Source organism: Tamandua tetradactyla, chromosome 13 (assembly GCF_023851605.1).
Source record: "Tamandua tetradactyla isolate mTamTet1 chromosome 13, mTamTet1.pri, whole genome shotgun sequence".
In the NCBI taxonomy this organism is placed as follows: Eukaryota; Metazoa; Chordata; class Mammalia; order Pilosa; family Myrmecophagidae; genus Tamandua; species Tamandua tetradactyla.
Genome location: NC_135339.1, coordinates 69,829,564 through 69,844,878, shown reverse-complemented (window position 1 = coordinate 69,844,878; position 15,315 = coordinate 69,829,564). Strand labels below are relative to the sequence as shown.

Below are 15,315 nucleotides of genomic sequence, written 5' to 3'. Positions count from 1 at the left end.
TGTAGTTTATAATAAGCAGCATGTTGCATGATGAAAGTTTTATTAGAGGCATTTTTGCACTGGTGATCTCTTTGTGTTTTGAAAATAGGACTTAATTTTATTTTTCAGTCGAAATTTTCTTTTGGTACAAAACTGTTCACACTTTTGTGAGAATGGAAGTGCACTTCCAAAACAATCTCTCCTTCCCTGGCCTGCATGAAAGGGTTAGCAGCCTCCATCACTGAAAACAGTATCACTCCTGATGAGCTTGAGAGGTTTAAAAGTGCCAGCATGAGAGGCTACCCTTGGCTGGTGATGGCTGCAGCTCTGACTCTTACTGCATATGGCCCCAGACGTGTCCCCATGCCTCCCATCTCTCCCCCACCTACAGCTTCCCCTGACCCTGGCAGGGTCTCACAGGTAGGCCTCCTTCTCTGTTTGAGCTCTGCTGGGCACTTAGCATCTTGATCAACCTTGGCCAAATGTTGCAAAATGTGAATAGATGATTTGGGGGATAATAATAACTGCATATATTGAGCGCTCACTCTGTGCCAGAGGTATATTTTACTTATAAGAATTACCTGGGAATAGGGTATGGGTGGGTTTAGTTTAACCCCATTCAAAGTAGGATTCTGGACTAAGATTGCTGCAGTATGAATCCTGCTCCTACTTAATTGCCATAAACCATTCTCACAGTTATCCCAGGACAGACTCACAGTGAGTGAGGTGTTATCATCCTCAACTTACAGATGGGGGAACTAAGGCTTAAAAGTGTAACTCGCCTTCCAAATCTGCATGGGCAGTCGGGGGCTGGAATGAGATGGAACCAGGTCTCCTGCACCAAGCCCTGGCTGGGCACACAGAATGGCTGATGCCCACGCTGGCTGGGTCAAATCCCTCACTTTTCTCACTTTCATCTGTGCATGATAACCCCCCTGATAAAACTGCAATGTTGACTGAGCATAAACAAAAATTGTAAGGGCCCCACAAGGTTATTAACTGCTGCACGATGTGTACTTTAAATAGTTATTATCCAATTTCTTAAAGATGTCTTGAGCCCATTTCCTCATTACATGACAAAGGCTCTCCAATCCCAATTCCTATTATTCACTTATTTCATTTCTTCAAACCTAATCTAGCTGATAGTATAGGTTAATAGACTTTCTAATAATTTTGCATCTAGCATAAAAAACTTAATACCATGTGTTTTGGGCTCTCAATTCTGATGATTTTTTTTCTCCAGAACGTCACTGTTCTTCATAGATCACATACATATGGTGCGATTATGCTTTTACTTCTTTCTTACTGTGCTATGTCACTGATAACCCTGATGTATTATACATCTGTTCCTTAAAAAAATCAGTATTCTAGAGAGCTTTTATTAGGGTGATATTAATCTTATCTTAACAAGAGCTTGGCTATGGTTTCACCTTATACATCAATATAAAAGTTCAATTAATTTTTGAATTATTGAGCACTGCACTCTGCTATTACAAACTAGATGCCAATTAATGTTCCTTTACTTGCTCATTTATTTGGAATCTTCTTTTTTTTCCTGTCAGAACCTGTGAAAGTGTATAAATTCCATTAATTGTTTTTACTAACTCATTAAATGGATTATAGAACAAAGTAGTAATTTTGAAAATTACAGTCATCCAATGCCTACGCTGGACAAAGATGCAACATTCTAAAGGATATTGTTAGCTAGACAGTAATTAAAAACTGCAGGGAGAATGCTTCACAGCAAGATGTGTGATAATTTTAATGAAGTTTTGAAATAAGATAAACAAATATCCTTTAAAGGAATACTTAACCTTAAGATTTCATGGAATTATAGTTAGTAAAATAGTGGAAATGAATAAGTAGTTTTACTACATTTTAGTACGAAGTTTCTGAGAAGGTATTTAAAGTGGTTGAATATATTTAAAGAAAGTAACATTTATTGACTATATACACATTTTAGTTCACAGTTTTAACAACTCTGATTAAATTTATTTTCTTCCCATTTTATAGTTAAGACAAATGAGGCCTAGAGTTGTTAAGTCACTGACACAAAGTAAACATTCCAGGTAGCAGGACCAGTGTGAATTGGCAAGGTCTGAGGAATATGGGCAGTTGAATGAAGTAAAGGAAGGCCAGCATGCCTGGAGTTCAAGAAATGAAGTAAGGTAGGACTGTGCTGTGGTCCATGAGGCAGGTGAGTCTGGCCCATTCAGAGTTTTCCAAGAAACACTGAGGAACTGGGGTTTCATCCATCTTGTTTTGGAAAGACCAGTGTGCTAGTTTGAAACTGTTATACTGATCCAATCTTGTGGCACTGGACCTATTGTTTAATCAGTTTGATTGTTTCCATAGAGGTTGACCCACCAAACTGGATGTGACATTTTGATTAAATGGAGATGTGACTCTGCCTATTCAAGGCATCCTGATTAGTTTACTGGAGTCCTTCAAAAGGGGAGACATTTTGGAGAAAGTACAGTTGCTTCAGAGGTGACAGAGACATAGGCATTTGGAAATGCAGAAGCCACAGGAGCTGAAAGAACTGACAGAAGCTAGAAGGGAACAAGAGCCAAGCAGATGGCACCATGTGCCTTTCGATGAGATGCTACAAGATGAAACCCAGTGGTTTGTCCCAGAGCACCCAAGTCAGGACCCATAGACACTTAGAGAGAAAACCACTGTAATCAGAAGCTGGAAGCAATGGAACCAGTGACAACGGCCAGCAGATACCAGCCTTGTGCCCTCCCATGTGACAGAGAAACCCAGATGTCATCCAGTCCTTTCTTCAGAATAAAAGATCTTTCTCTGGATGCCTTAGTTTGGACATTTTTAAGGCCTTAGACTGTAAACTTGTAATTAATAAGTCCCCTTTATAAAAGCCAACCCATTTCTAATATCTTGCATTCTGCCTGCTTTAGCAAATTAAAACAACCAGTCTTGCCATAACGTAAGGAATGGCTTGGAGTGCACTAATAGGAAACAGTTTGCCTGACTATGCAAAAGTGCCTGGGGAAATGATGATAGTGTGGACTGTGGAAGGGAAGAGCCAATGTTGTGAGAGATACAATGGTCATGAGGACAGCGACCACTCATTGATTTCATGGAAAGCAGTGATGAGGAAAAGGAGATATAAGGATGATGTCCAGGTATTCAGACTTGCTCAAGAATATGGAAGACAGGAGCCTTTATTGAGGCAGGAAGCATTGGAGGAAGAAAAATTAGCAAGGAATTTTCTGAGTTTATTCTAGGACATGATAACTTGAATGTGAAATGTGGAAAATGTATTTGAATTTATAGGTCTGGAGTTCAGAGTGGAAATCACATAGCTGAGAACACATGTTTAAGGACAAAAGTAAGGAACTTTCTCTTCATTTTCAAAAATTTAATTTAATTTACAGCAGTATTTCTTGGACAACTTACATTGTAGTCCCTTGCATATTGATCTGATAACTCAATGGCTTTCAGAATCACAGAGTATAGCGGGGAAGATGCAGGCTGTTGAGTTAGAATGCTTGGATTTGAATTAGCTCTGCCACTTTCTAGGAAAAAAAAAAGCCCAAGCAACTTACTTAGAACCTCTGTGCCTTAATTTTTTCCCTGTGTATATGGGGATAATAATACCTAACTCATTGGGTTTCTTAAAGATTAAATAAGTTGATTTATATAGAGACTTTACAAAAGTCCCTGGCACTTAGTAAACTCTCAATAAAGGTCAGTCATTATTGTTTTCCAGTGTGTTTATTAAAATACAGATTCACAGACTCCAACTCAGTATTTCATTTTAAGCTAAGGTTAAGAGCCTCATCAAATTACAGGATAGAGGGGGAGTTTGAGGGTAGGTATAGTTGTATTTTGGACTGAAGGTAGAAGATGAATTAGAATCCAGTGATTCTGGGAAGGATCCTGGACCCTGCCACATCTGTGAAATAACAATACCATAATCCAGAAGCCAGAAAATTTGTATTTTTAAATAAAATCACCAGATTGTGGCAATATGGAGCCACAGTCAGATTTGAAAGCAATTATATTAGCCTAGATCTTGCAATTATTTTTGTGTCAGAGGTCAAGATGTCCAACAACATATGTACTCTCCCTTTCTTAGTAGACATTATTTTGCTGGGAAGTGATTGGCCAGCCAGTAAGCATCTTTCAGTTCAGAGGTGGACACATGATGGACGCTGATCATTAGAACATGAACGGAAGTAATGCTAGTTATCTCTGGATCAAGGCTTCTAAGAAGCAGGCAAGTCCTTTCCATAGTGTTGGCCATTTGGCTCACCAAAGCAGAGAACAACAAGCACTAGGTAATGCTATAACTATAAGAAGGAAGGAATCCCAGTTATTGAATTGATGAGGGTCAATTAGTCTGCTGTTATCTGACTGAGAAAACAGCTTGTAATATATTATTATGCTAGTTAAATTTTGGGAATCATTTGTTACAGTCGTTGGTGTTGCTTTAATCACTACTCTTAAACATGAGATTTCCCTCCTAAGGCAAGATTTATCGGAAGCTCCTGGATTCATGGTATCATTCCATTCTACCACAGTCAATGTGCTACACTTTACGATACAAAGAATAGAAAAATCTTTTGTTTTTGGAATGAAATCCATGTCTGTGCAATCTCAGTACTTCGGTTTTATTGCTTGCTTTATTTACTTTTTGTTGACTTAGGGTTTAGTAACTAGAAAAAATATGCATTTGGATATTTTTAAATTTTAAAATTTTGTAAGTAACATTTTTATATAAATTGCTAAAAATTGAAAAGTTTCTGTTCAATATTGCTACTGTTCTTTGTTAACTCAGGAAAGGTTTTGGTAGTTATGTAGGTCTTTAAGACGGACCTGTATTCTGTATTTCTTCAGACAATAAGGCACCTGTTTTTATAAAATACAAGAGTGTTGTTTATATCTAGATCATTGCTTAAAGTAATAAAAAAGAAAAAAAATAGCCAAGCAGACTAAGCATCAATACTCATGAATTATAATTCTTTTCAAAATGTTGGCTAAATCTACATATAGATTAAACTTGAAATTTATGAAATGTGATTTTCTTACATTCTGATGGCTCAGTATCACTTATATTTTATGGGTAAGATTTCTGCAGAAAATGCTCTACATCTTCTCATGTGACTGAGGACATATAAGACCTTGTTTTGGCCAGAGACCAAAACATAAAATTGTAAATTGAGTTTGAGAAGGCAGAGAAAGAATGTGTTCAAGAGTGACTAAGGCTTGGAAATTAAAATGACAAGGAGGTAGCATATGAGACATGAGATGCTAATGATAAAGCTTCCTCTTCTGGAAAGGAAGTTTACAGGTTCCATGATTGAGAACAAATGTTTGATGTCACCATTTGATCAGCACCAACTCAACTTGCTCTCTGCATGGAGCAGATACTAAGCTCGTTTCCTGGAGGATTTCTTACGCACATACACACACACATGCACACATACACAAATTTAGCCTGAGCCCTCGCTCCCACATAGCCTGACTGTGGATCGAAATAAAACATGACCCTCATCTTTTCGCCTTGATTTTTAGTGCTTTCACACTAGTGGCTTTTCCTTGTGACCTGGGTGACAGAATCCAACTTCTTTAGTAGACAGCACAATTTAATGTTGTGTAATCAAATTGATTTTGAGATCCAGCAAAAGCATGCAGTAGAAAGTGGTGAAGGCCTGGAAATTAAAATGACCTGAGGAACTCATAATGATCCTTCCTTCTTTCTAAGAAGGATATTTCAGACAGCAGGCTTAATTAGCAGGACTCTGTGCTTGATGTTAGCCTTTGAACAGTACTCACGCAGCTGATTCTCTGCATGGAGAAGATGCTAATCTCTTATGGTGGTCCAATAAACACGCACGCATGAGTCTGTATGCATACATGCCTATACTTGGGCTGAGTCCTCTCTCCTACATAGCTGGCTGTGGGTAAAATAGAAACAAGAACCTGAAGTTTTCACTGTGAATTCTTTCATGCTTTACATCCTAATGGATTTTCCCCTGTAACTTTGGTGACAAAGTCTACCTTTTTGCTTTTTCTTTCTTACGTTTCTTAAAGCCATGTGATTTAACATAGTCTGCTTCCAAATGCCATTACATCCTTAAGAACCAACCCTGTGTAAAAAGACATGCATTTTTTGCTTTTCTTCCTCTCTTACTCATCTCTTTGTCTTTGGCCCAGTCCCTTGAGCTCTCTGAGCATTAGCCTGCTCAGCTGTTAGAGAGGAGTTTGAAAAAGGCTACACATGGATCTTCTCAAATTGTTGGGGTGATCAAGGTATTACTGTCTCTTTTTCTCTTTGTGTGTCCATTATTATTTCTTCTATCACTATTATTTAATTTATGGGAGAACAAGAAACACGAATGTATTAGCCTTATAGAGAGACCTTTTCACTAGGGAGCAGCCAATCCAGTCCAATTGGAGTGGGAGCAAGCTTAGGAGGGTAGTAATGTGAGTTGAGATCTGTGGGAGAAAGGAACAGGAATTGGCCAAGTCATATATCAAATACCTACAAGTCACTCAGGGCACTTTGATCACTATGTTATTTCTCAAAATATGGTTTCTAGCCCAGCAGGGTCACCATAGGTGTTTTTTAAATCTTAAGATTCCAGAATCTGACTCCAGACTCATTGAAACAGAACCTCTGCTGGTCAGGTCTGGGAGGTTGCCTTTTAAACAAGATACCCTGTTAGTCCTGAGGCACTTAAAAGTGTGAGAACCACTGGCCTAGTGTGCATCTATTATTGTGGGGAATTTTAAATAGGATGCAAATTATCAAAATAATCAAAATGAACACATATCAGTTTTGATATACTAAATGAAAATCCCTCCCTCTTCCCTTTACCACATTCATATCCAAAGCTGTCCTTGGCTGGAACTCAAAAGAAACAGTTCTAACTCTTCCTCCAGAGGTGGGATAGTGGTGAAAACACAACTCTGTCTGGTGTAGAAGCAAGTGTGTTTTAAATGAATACAAATTCTTCTTGCAAGTAAGTAGATATAAATTATGAATAAATGAATGAAAAAATCAACAGAAACTCAGAACGTTCTAAAAAGGCCTTGCACCTCTATCACCCAGGTCCAAGGTTGTTAGGAAGCCTGCAAAGTAAGTCACAGACCTGGCAACTCAACTTAGCATTGTCGCCACCACACGGTGGTTGTGGAATGAAAGTTTTCCTCATGGGAGAGTATACCTCTTACCGATTTCAAGCCAAACCTGTGGTTAAAGCACCTTATTCATTATCCCCACTTTTATATGTGGTTAACACCTGCAAAAGATGTCTCTCTTTCGCTCCCAGTGTCCTTGTTGACCAGAGCTGTATTACTGATTTTTGTTTTTCATTAAAAAAGAAACAAACATCAATATAGTCTATACAATTATTTTCCCGCCCCATCTCTCTCCTCCCACGTCCCCCAATTCCTGATGCATGCTGTACTCTGTCTTTATGTAGCTGTGTCATCCACACCATAACTGGAGATAGGAAAAAAGTGCTGGAAGTTGGGGTGACTCTCTATGTGGAATAATTGCTTTTTTTCTCTGTTGCAGATTGTTATTGGAAAAGTCCACAGCTGCTTGCTTTATTCACCATCTCTAACTTTTCCCCACAGGGCTTATAACTAAACACTCCTGGATTTTCCTTACACCCTTCTTTACTTTTCAATGTAGTTCCAAGTGAGTGGATGATCACAGTGGTTACAAAAAAAATAAAAGGGGCAGCAGCCCCTATTGTAGAGAAACATCAGCTTGAACGTTCATTAGTTTTATCTCTCACACTGCTCACACACACACATGCACACACACACTCTCTGTCTCTCTCTCTCTCATTGTCCCTCTCGATTTGGAATTTAGAACAGACCACAGGTTATGGAAAACCAGCTGGGGGTGGGCAGGCTGTTGTGTATGCATGACAGTGAACTGCCTCCTCTAATGGAAAGAAGCTTCAGACCACTTCTCCTGGGGACAGGAACTGGTGGGAAACTGGTTTGTGTGTGTGTGTGTGTGTGAGTGTGTACCTGTGTGTGTATGTATTGTACGTGCCTGTGTGTGTGTACATGTGTATGTAAGAAAGAGCGAGATTAGCAATGAAAGAACATTCATTGGGAAGATGTGTCTCATCATCTTTTTACCTGTTGGGCCCCTTTCCAACTCCCTTCCTTTACTATATTAAACAATAGGGTAACAGTGGATTTCAGGGGGTTGGGAGCACTTTGGCATGTCTCTGTTATACCTCCATGCCCCTTTTCCATCAAAAGCCATCAGGATCAAATTGTTTTAACAAGTAGAGTGTAACGTGCCCAGCATTGCATAAACTCAGAATAAGGGCTTTGCAGTGATGCATGGAGGAATGCTTTCAGACGCATAGCACAAAAGGCCCAAATCCTGACTTCCTCAAGAGAGTCATTTACACTGAGAAGGAATTTGAGACAGAAGACAGAGGAAGAGAGAATTAAAGTGATGCATGGACAGATTCAGAATTAATCTCCAAGAAGAAAGCACTCAAGCCTCGCTGCAGATGCAGAAGGATTTCCAGCGCCTTCGGGCAATCAGGACAACCAAGAAAGCCCTGAGTGGAGCGGGGGTTTGTCCTCCTCTCCAGCAAGAGCACTCAGGTGAATGAAGGGAGGAAGAGTGGTCTGGGTTACTAGGGTCTGTCCCAGCCGTTTATCCCTATGAGTTGTGTACAAGTCGGCATCCTTTCTGCACCTTTACTCTGACCCACTTTAGTAAAACAAATTTATACCGTAGCTCTTCTCTTCCCTAAATCTCAACACTGCCACATACACCTGACTTGCAGTGACGAACTCCGGTGTTCTCTTTCTGTCAGAGATGATAAATGGAATGGCATAGGTGGCGGTTCTTCTCTTACATCTAATATCTCTCAACCTCTATGGCTCGATGGCTCACAAATATATTATTTAAAGCAATCTTGAATAAGTTTATATTTTCAACCTGTTTCAGATCTTTGGCTGGTTTCACTGTGGGTAGGTGGCTTTGGCTTTCTTTCTCCTGACACTTGCCTTGACTTGTTTAGCTCTACTAAGTGGCACTTTATGGATATCCCTTTATCTATTAGGAGAAATGGGAAGGTCCCTGAACTCAGAGACTTGGGTTCTATTCCAATTATTGGGTCCCCAACTTCTGAGTGATCTTCAAAGTGTCCTTAACCTTTTATCTCATTCTTTTATTTGACAAATAAACAATAAACCCTGACCTTCCCATATTATTGATATTATGAAACTCCAGTTAAGACATAAATGTAGAAGTATACTATTAGCTAATGAACTTAGCTCAGATTCTATCCAAAATCAGTATTTTAAATTTAAAACCATATTTCAGATCACCTTTATTAATCACATTTATTAAAGTAAAATGTGATATGCTTTAAAGTGTTTCATCAGCTTATAATGAGAAGCATGGATTTCTCACCCTACCTTGCCCGCAGTCCCACTCTGTGGAGGCATCAATTTTAATCATTTCTGTTTTTAAATGTTGTAGCTGATACTTCCTGTGTCTTCAGTAATATTCTTTAGCTCTATATTTCAGTTTACTACTTAGACATATTTTGCCTTTATATTATATACTTTTCCATGTTACTTTCTCAGAATATTTCTAATTGTTTTTCGATCCCTACCATGTGCCCCTGGGAGAAACAGTGAAAGGAAAAGAAGGATCTTTCCCCCCTTCCTTTCCTACATCTTAGGGCTCCACAGAATCACTGTCTCTGCCCAAAGACAGCACAAATCAGAGACCAAAAATCAACAGGTGAACCCACAGCTTAGGGCATTAATGGCAATGTCAGGTCCTGTGTGACAGCTGTTAGTGGGTTATGTATTTATCCAATGATAATCTGACATATGGAAAGTCATTCAGAATCCCCTTCCTGATCAATAATTTGCAAAGATCGCAGAAAGTAGCTTGGTGCCCTTCTCAGACAAAATTTAATGATCTTTCAGCTGCAATGAGAGTTGCTTTGACAATAACATGCATTTCCTTTTTTGCCAACCTCTGACGACAGATTTAATAACAGCACAATTGACCCTGGATTCCTACAGCTGTCAAAATGAAGGAGATGAAGCATGAATTCCATTGCTTTATCTTGCTTTACTTTGGGTTTGTTTTCTATAGTAATTATTTATAAGATGAAGCAATTCACCTTATAGCTTCATGGTGGTAGATGAAGACTCCCTATAAATCACTGCCCTATTCTTACCTAGAATTGCACAAGAAGAGAGCCCTGACAATGATTGGAGATGTCTGAGGAACAGAGAGATTTCTTATAAAGAAAAGTAAGAAGGACTGCCTAGGTCTTCACGGAAAAGTTTCAGGAGAAATGATGCCAAGGAATAATTTAAGGACCAGTATGGAGAAAGCATATAGGATTGACCAGTTTACTGAAAAGTAATAGATATAAACAAAAATAGTTTTAATATGGATTAAAACAAGCCTTTTGCTGAGTACATTTAATCTACAAAAATACCATTCCATAGGACTAAATGACAAAGTCATCTTCACCAAAATAAATAATAATAACAGTGGCATGTAGTAAGCAATAATAAAAGACTTTTTGGTATACAATTTACCTTCACTTCTACCAAGTTATAAAACCACTATTGTGATAATGACCTGCTTTCTCTATGATTTTAGAAAAGGTATCAATAAGCAATGGCACACATTATGAAATAATAACCCATTTTTTGTTTGGATGGTGTGTAAAGTTGCCAAAACTCTTTGACATTTCCTCCCTGATTTGAATCTTGAGAGACTCTGTGAAATGCTACAGCAGATGTTACTGGATGAAAGTATAATCTCACTTTGCAGATGAGGAGCCTGAGACTCACAGGGTATCCATGACATGTCCAAAGTCACATTAGAAAGTCAGCATCTGAGCCTGGACAGGAACCTGCTTCTCTTTAACTATTAGTTTTATGATAATTCAAGTGGAGCGGTGTGGTAGTTAGATTCAGTTGTCAACTTGGCCATGTGAAGGCACCTAGTTCTGTTGCTGTGGACATGAGCCAATGATAGGTGAATCTCATCTGTTGCTAATTACATCTGCAGTCGGCTAGGAGGCATGTCTGCTGCAATGAGTGACGTTTGACTTAATTGGCTTGTGCTTAAATGAGAGAACGCAATGTAGCACAGTTTAAGCAGCTCAGCATTCCTCATCTCAGCACTTGCAGCTCAGCCCAGGCCTTTGGAGATGCAGAAAGAAGTCACCCCAGGGAAAGTTGTTGGAACCCAGGGGCCTGGAGAGAAGACCAGCAGAGACCATCTTGTGCCTTCCACGTAAGAAAGAATCTCAGTGGAAAGTTAGCTGCCTTTCCTCTGAAGAACCAACAGAATAAATCCCCTTTTATTAAAAGCCAATCCGTCTCTGGTGTGTTGCATTCCGGCAGCTAGCAAACTAGAACAAGCGGATTGAATCCATTTCAGTTTAAGTTCCATAAAGCTCTAGCCAGAACTGAAATGTAAACAAAAAAAAGGTGTGGTTGTTGGTATGGTTAACTTTAAAAAGAACACCTCTCTCTCCTTTCTGTGTAATCAATCCTATGCCATTCTTTGTGTTTTTTTGTTTGTTTCTTTCTTTCTTTATTTTTTGTTTGTTTTGGGTGCGTGGTCCAGGAAACAAACCCGGGTCTTCCGCATGGAAAGCAAGCATTCTACCACTGAGCCATCCATACATCCTATACCATTCTTTAAATCTACGTAAGATTCCTTTTCTCCAAGAAATATTTTATAATTCTTCTTATCCCACTTGAATACTCCCCATATTTTTTCACTCCTATAATTGATGAGAAGAGTTTGAATGCTTTTAACTACTTATAAGTTGTCCTGAACTGAATATACAGTAGTCGCAGTTCAAATACATTGTCAGTGTAATCAGATCTCAAAGAAAATCTTGCTTTCCAACTTAGATATGGATAGCCTACTATAAGTTATTAATTCCTCTAATCATACGTTTTCTTATCTATAAAATATTTAAATAAATCTATCTCCTTCTAGTGGTTATCAGATTTCTTTTTGACTGTCTACTTCACCAGTGAGTTCTAGTAGAACAGACCTATCAATCATAGGACCCCACCTCCTGGCTGTTAAGGTTGGGCATGAGGGTCAGGACTAGCCAAACAGACATCTCCATCCCTCTGGCTGTGATAATTGGTACAAGGATGGATGTCTGACCCAAGTGTTTTTCCTTGCCCTTCTCTATTGGAGCAATCAGGGATAATTGCCTATTGAAGCTGCACTTGACCATCTTCCTTAATATGTGGAGGGAACATGTACATGGAATGGGAGAATGAAGCTGAAGCATTAAAAAAAATGGTGAAAAAGAGAGAGAGTGAGCAAGTCAAGGCTCCAATAACAACAGATACAAATTCCAAGGGAGTCTTTGGCTACAAAGCCCCATTATTTACTTATTATTTTCATATTTATTTTAATTTTGTTTAATAAACCTTGAGTTGGACTTTCCTTGTCTGCAAGTTGAAGAGTTCTGATGAGGGACTACTTTGTAAAATTACTGTGAGCGTTAAATGAGGTGATAAATGAAAAGTGCTTAGCAAAATATCTCCCACCTAAGATGTACTCATTTCATTCTTATTTCCAATGCTATTTTACTGACCATCAGAGAAACTAAGTAACCTGCACAAGAGCAAACAGGTAGAACATGGCAAGCCAGGTTTTATACTCAGGTTTGTCTAACTCCAAAGCCCATGCTATAAGACACCATAATTTTCTGCTATATTGAGTTTTCTGCCAACACAGCGTTGTCAGGCATAGAAAATTTTTGTTCCTTTCTCCATTGTCTCATCATTTTTCTTCTTGTTATGAGAAATCCCAGTGCTGGTATGACCTCTTCACTAGAGAAGATCAGATTTTCTAACTTCTAAGCAGAAATCTTTCCATTTAAGTAGAAGTAAAAAAAGATGCTAAGTCCAGAGTAGTCCTTGGTGAGTGTCTGAAATTCTGGAGGTGTCAATTATAGGTTCACCTTGATTCTCCATCCTATAGAACCTTCCTGCACTCCCAATCCCCTTAATACATCATCCCACTCAAGGAAAAAGAACTCATCACCTGACACCAACCTCTTTCAATGTCCACTGGTGGCCAGCCCAGCAGAGGAACATTTTAATGGGTTGCAGGGCTGCCACCCTGATAGATTCTATCTATCTATCTAACATTACTCTGTATGTTTTGGAATGTTTCTTGGCCTGCAAAGTCCTTGATAAAAATGTGCCCTTCTACTTTTCAAACTTGAAGGACCAAAATTGATTGTTTTTTCTTAATAACTCTTATCCCCCGACTGTAGGCTGACTAAGAGATAGTGGGAATAGTGATTGTTTCATTTTGGATTAAAAGTCCACAGTCTGGTGCCAAGACCTAAATGTATTTGCAAGTTTTCATGACGCTTTTGGAAGGAACATGCATATATGAAGGTAAGTTGTGTTGTGTACTTTACTGTGGAACCTGAGAATTGATGAGCTTGGAAGTCCATGAGTGAACTCCCAACCAAAGCTAATGCCTGCCACCAATTTGGTGGACAGACTTTAGTGATCCCCATGAAACTTATCTCCTGGTGTTTAAACCCATGTGTAATCCTCTCCCCTTGAGTGTGGACATAACCAGTGTTTGTTTCTAACCAATAGACTGAGGCAAAGATGATGGAATATCACTTCCATGATTACTTTACAAGATATAAGGCTCTTCTTACCTGCAGACTCACTATCACCTTCCTGCTGGCTGTGAACTGGAAAGTTGTCATGTTATGAACTACCTAGGATGAAGACTACAGGGCAGGGAATGTTAGACAGCCTCTTGGAACTAAGGATTCCCATAACCGACAGCCAGGAGAAGCTAAAGCTTTCAGTTCTACAACCCCAAGAAAATGGATCCTCTCTACAACCTGAGTGAGCCTTAAAGTGTATACTGCTTTAGTCAAGCATCCAGCTGAGGACTCAGCCTGGGGAAATCTTCATTCCATTCTGGTGAGTCCCTGAAACAGATGGTCCAGTGGAGCTATGCCTGAACCTTCTGATCCACAGTATCCCCGAAAGAATACATCTGTGCTTTAAGCTGCTAAACTTGTGATAATTTGTTATAGAGCGACAGATAAATACTACAAACCACATACTATGAATAGATTCCTGCAATTTGTATAAATGCAAGGGTTTTCAGTCAGATCTTCCTAGTTTTTGAAGATTAGCTGCAAACTTTCCCTAGCTGTGTGCCTTTAGGAAACTTATTTAATGTTTCTAAGCTTAATTTAGGCTTCATTGGGTGTACAAAAAATAGCATACCCATAGTATTTAATTTACCCAGTGGTTATAAGCTTTAAATGAGCTAATTAATATAGTAATCCATCAAGAAATATTGTCTCCTTTTAACCTTCTGAATCACCTCTAGCATGTTCAACCTTATTTCACATAGTGCTTTATTTATACCTTTATTTAAGCCTTATAATGATACTGCAAGATCAACTAGAATAAGAAGATTCTCATCTTAGCCACTTTAAAATTTCTAGAAACAAGCATGGCCAGCTTGGCTTGCAAATAGGCTTAATAAATAATTGTCAATTATGTGAATTCCTGAACCTATATTAAGGGCTCTGAGCACATCAATATATACAGTGTTTGTTGAACTAGGCAAAGGGATAAATTATATTTGTATTAATTCTTTCAACCAAAGGTTAATTGGTGTGCCAAGAATAAAAATGAAGATGGATAAATAAATTCATTATTAAATTAAAAACTTAGCTTTCACAAGTGGAGTTTACTGAATTACTGGCCATTGGATGTTCATTTACAGTCATTGACTGAGCATCTATGCTGTTCAATTAGTAGAACATAGCATTTATCACTAAAACAGTTAGGTTTAAAGATCTAGAGGAGCTCTAAGATCTAATAAGCATCAACCAAGGTGGCTTTTCCAAAGCATATTTCACCTGAAACTTAAAAGGAATTACTAATGGAGTATATGATAAATTGCAAAGTATGAGCATGGATTTTTCCCACCCTAGTGTGCCAATGTGGCTTTCCCAATCTTTCCATCAATGTGTAGAATCTATTTACTCAACCTTCAAACTGCAATGGCCTTAATGTCATATGTTGACCAATAGGCTGGCTGCATGACATTTGTAAGCTTCTGAAGCCTAGTCTTAATAAGCTTGTGTCTTCAAAAGGAAGCCTGTCTAGCCTTCTAGAGAATAAGAGTCCATATGGAAAAGAACTGAGAGTCTCAGCTAACAACTCACAACAACTGTGAGACATTTCAAGCATCCAGTCCTCCTGTAGAATGCAGCCTCATGAGTGAGACCTGGAAAAAACAGTACAGGAATC

At 38.7% G+C, this 15,315-nt stretch overlaps 1 long non-coding RNA gene across 3 annotated transcripts in view; it reads left to right on the top strand.

Annotated features, from left to right (window-relative positions):
* The window catches only part of LOC143653218 (uncharacterized), a 42,284-nt gene extending 28,262 nt beyond the window's left edge, over nucleotides 1-14,022 (top strand). For 2 of the 3 annotated variants that reach the window (XR_013161167.1, XR_013161166.1), the window contains exons 2-3: nucleotides 13,290-13,416; nucleotides 13,627-14,022. This is a non-coding gene — a long non-coding RNA (uncharacterized LOC143653218). The remainder of the gene's footprint in view (nucleotides 1-13,289; nucleotides 13,417-13,626) is intronic. The other variant, XR_013161168.1, reaches the window with a different exon arrangement.
* Nucleotides 14,023-15,315: the final 1,293 nt, after the last annotated feature.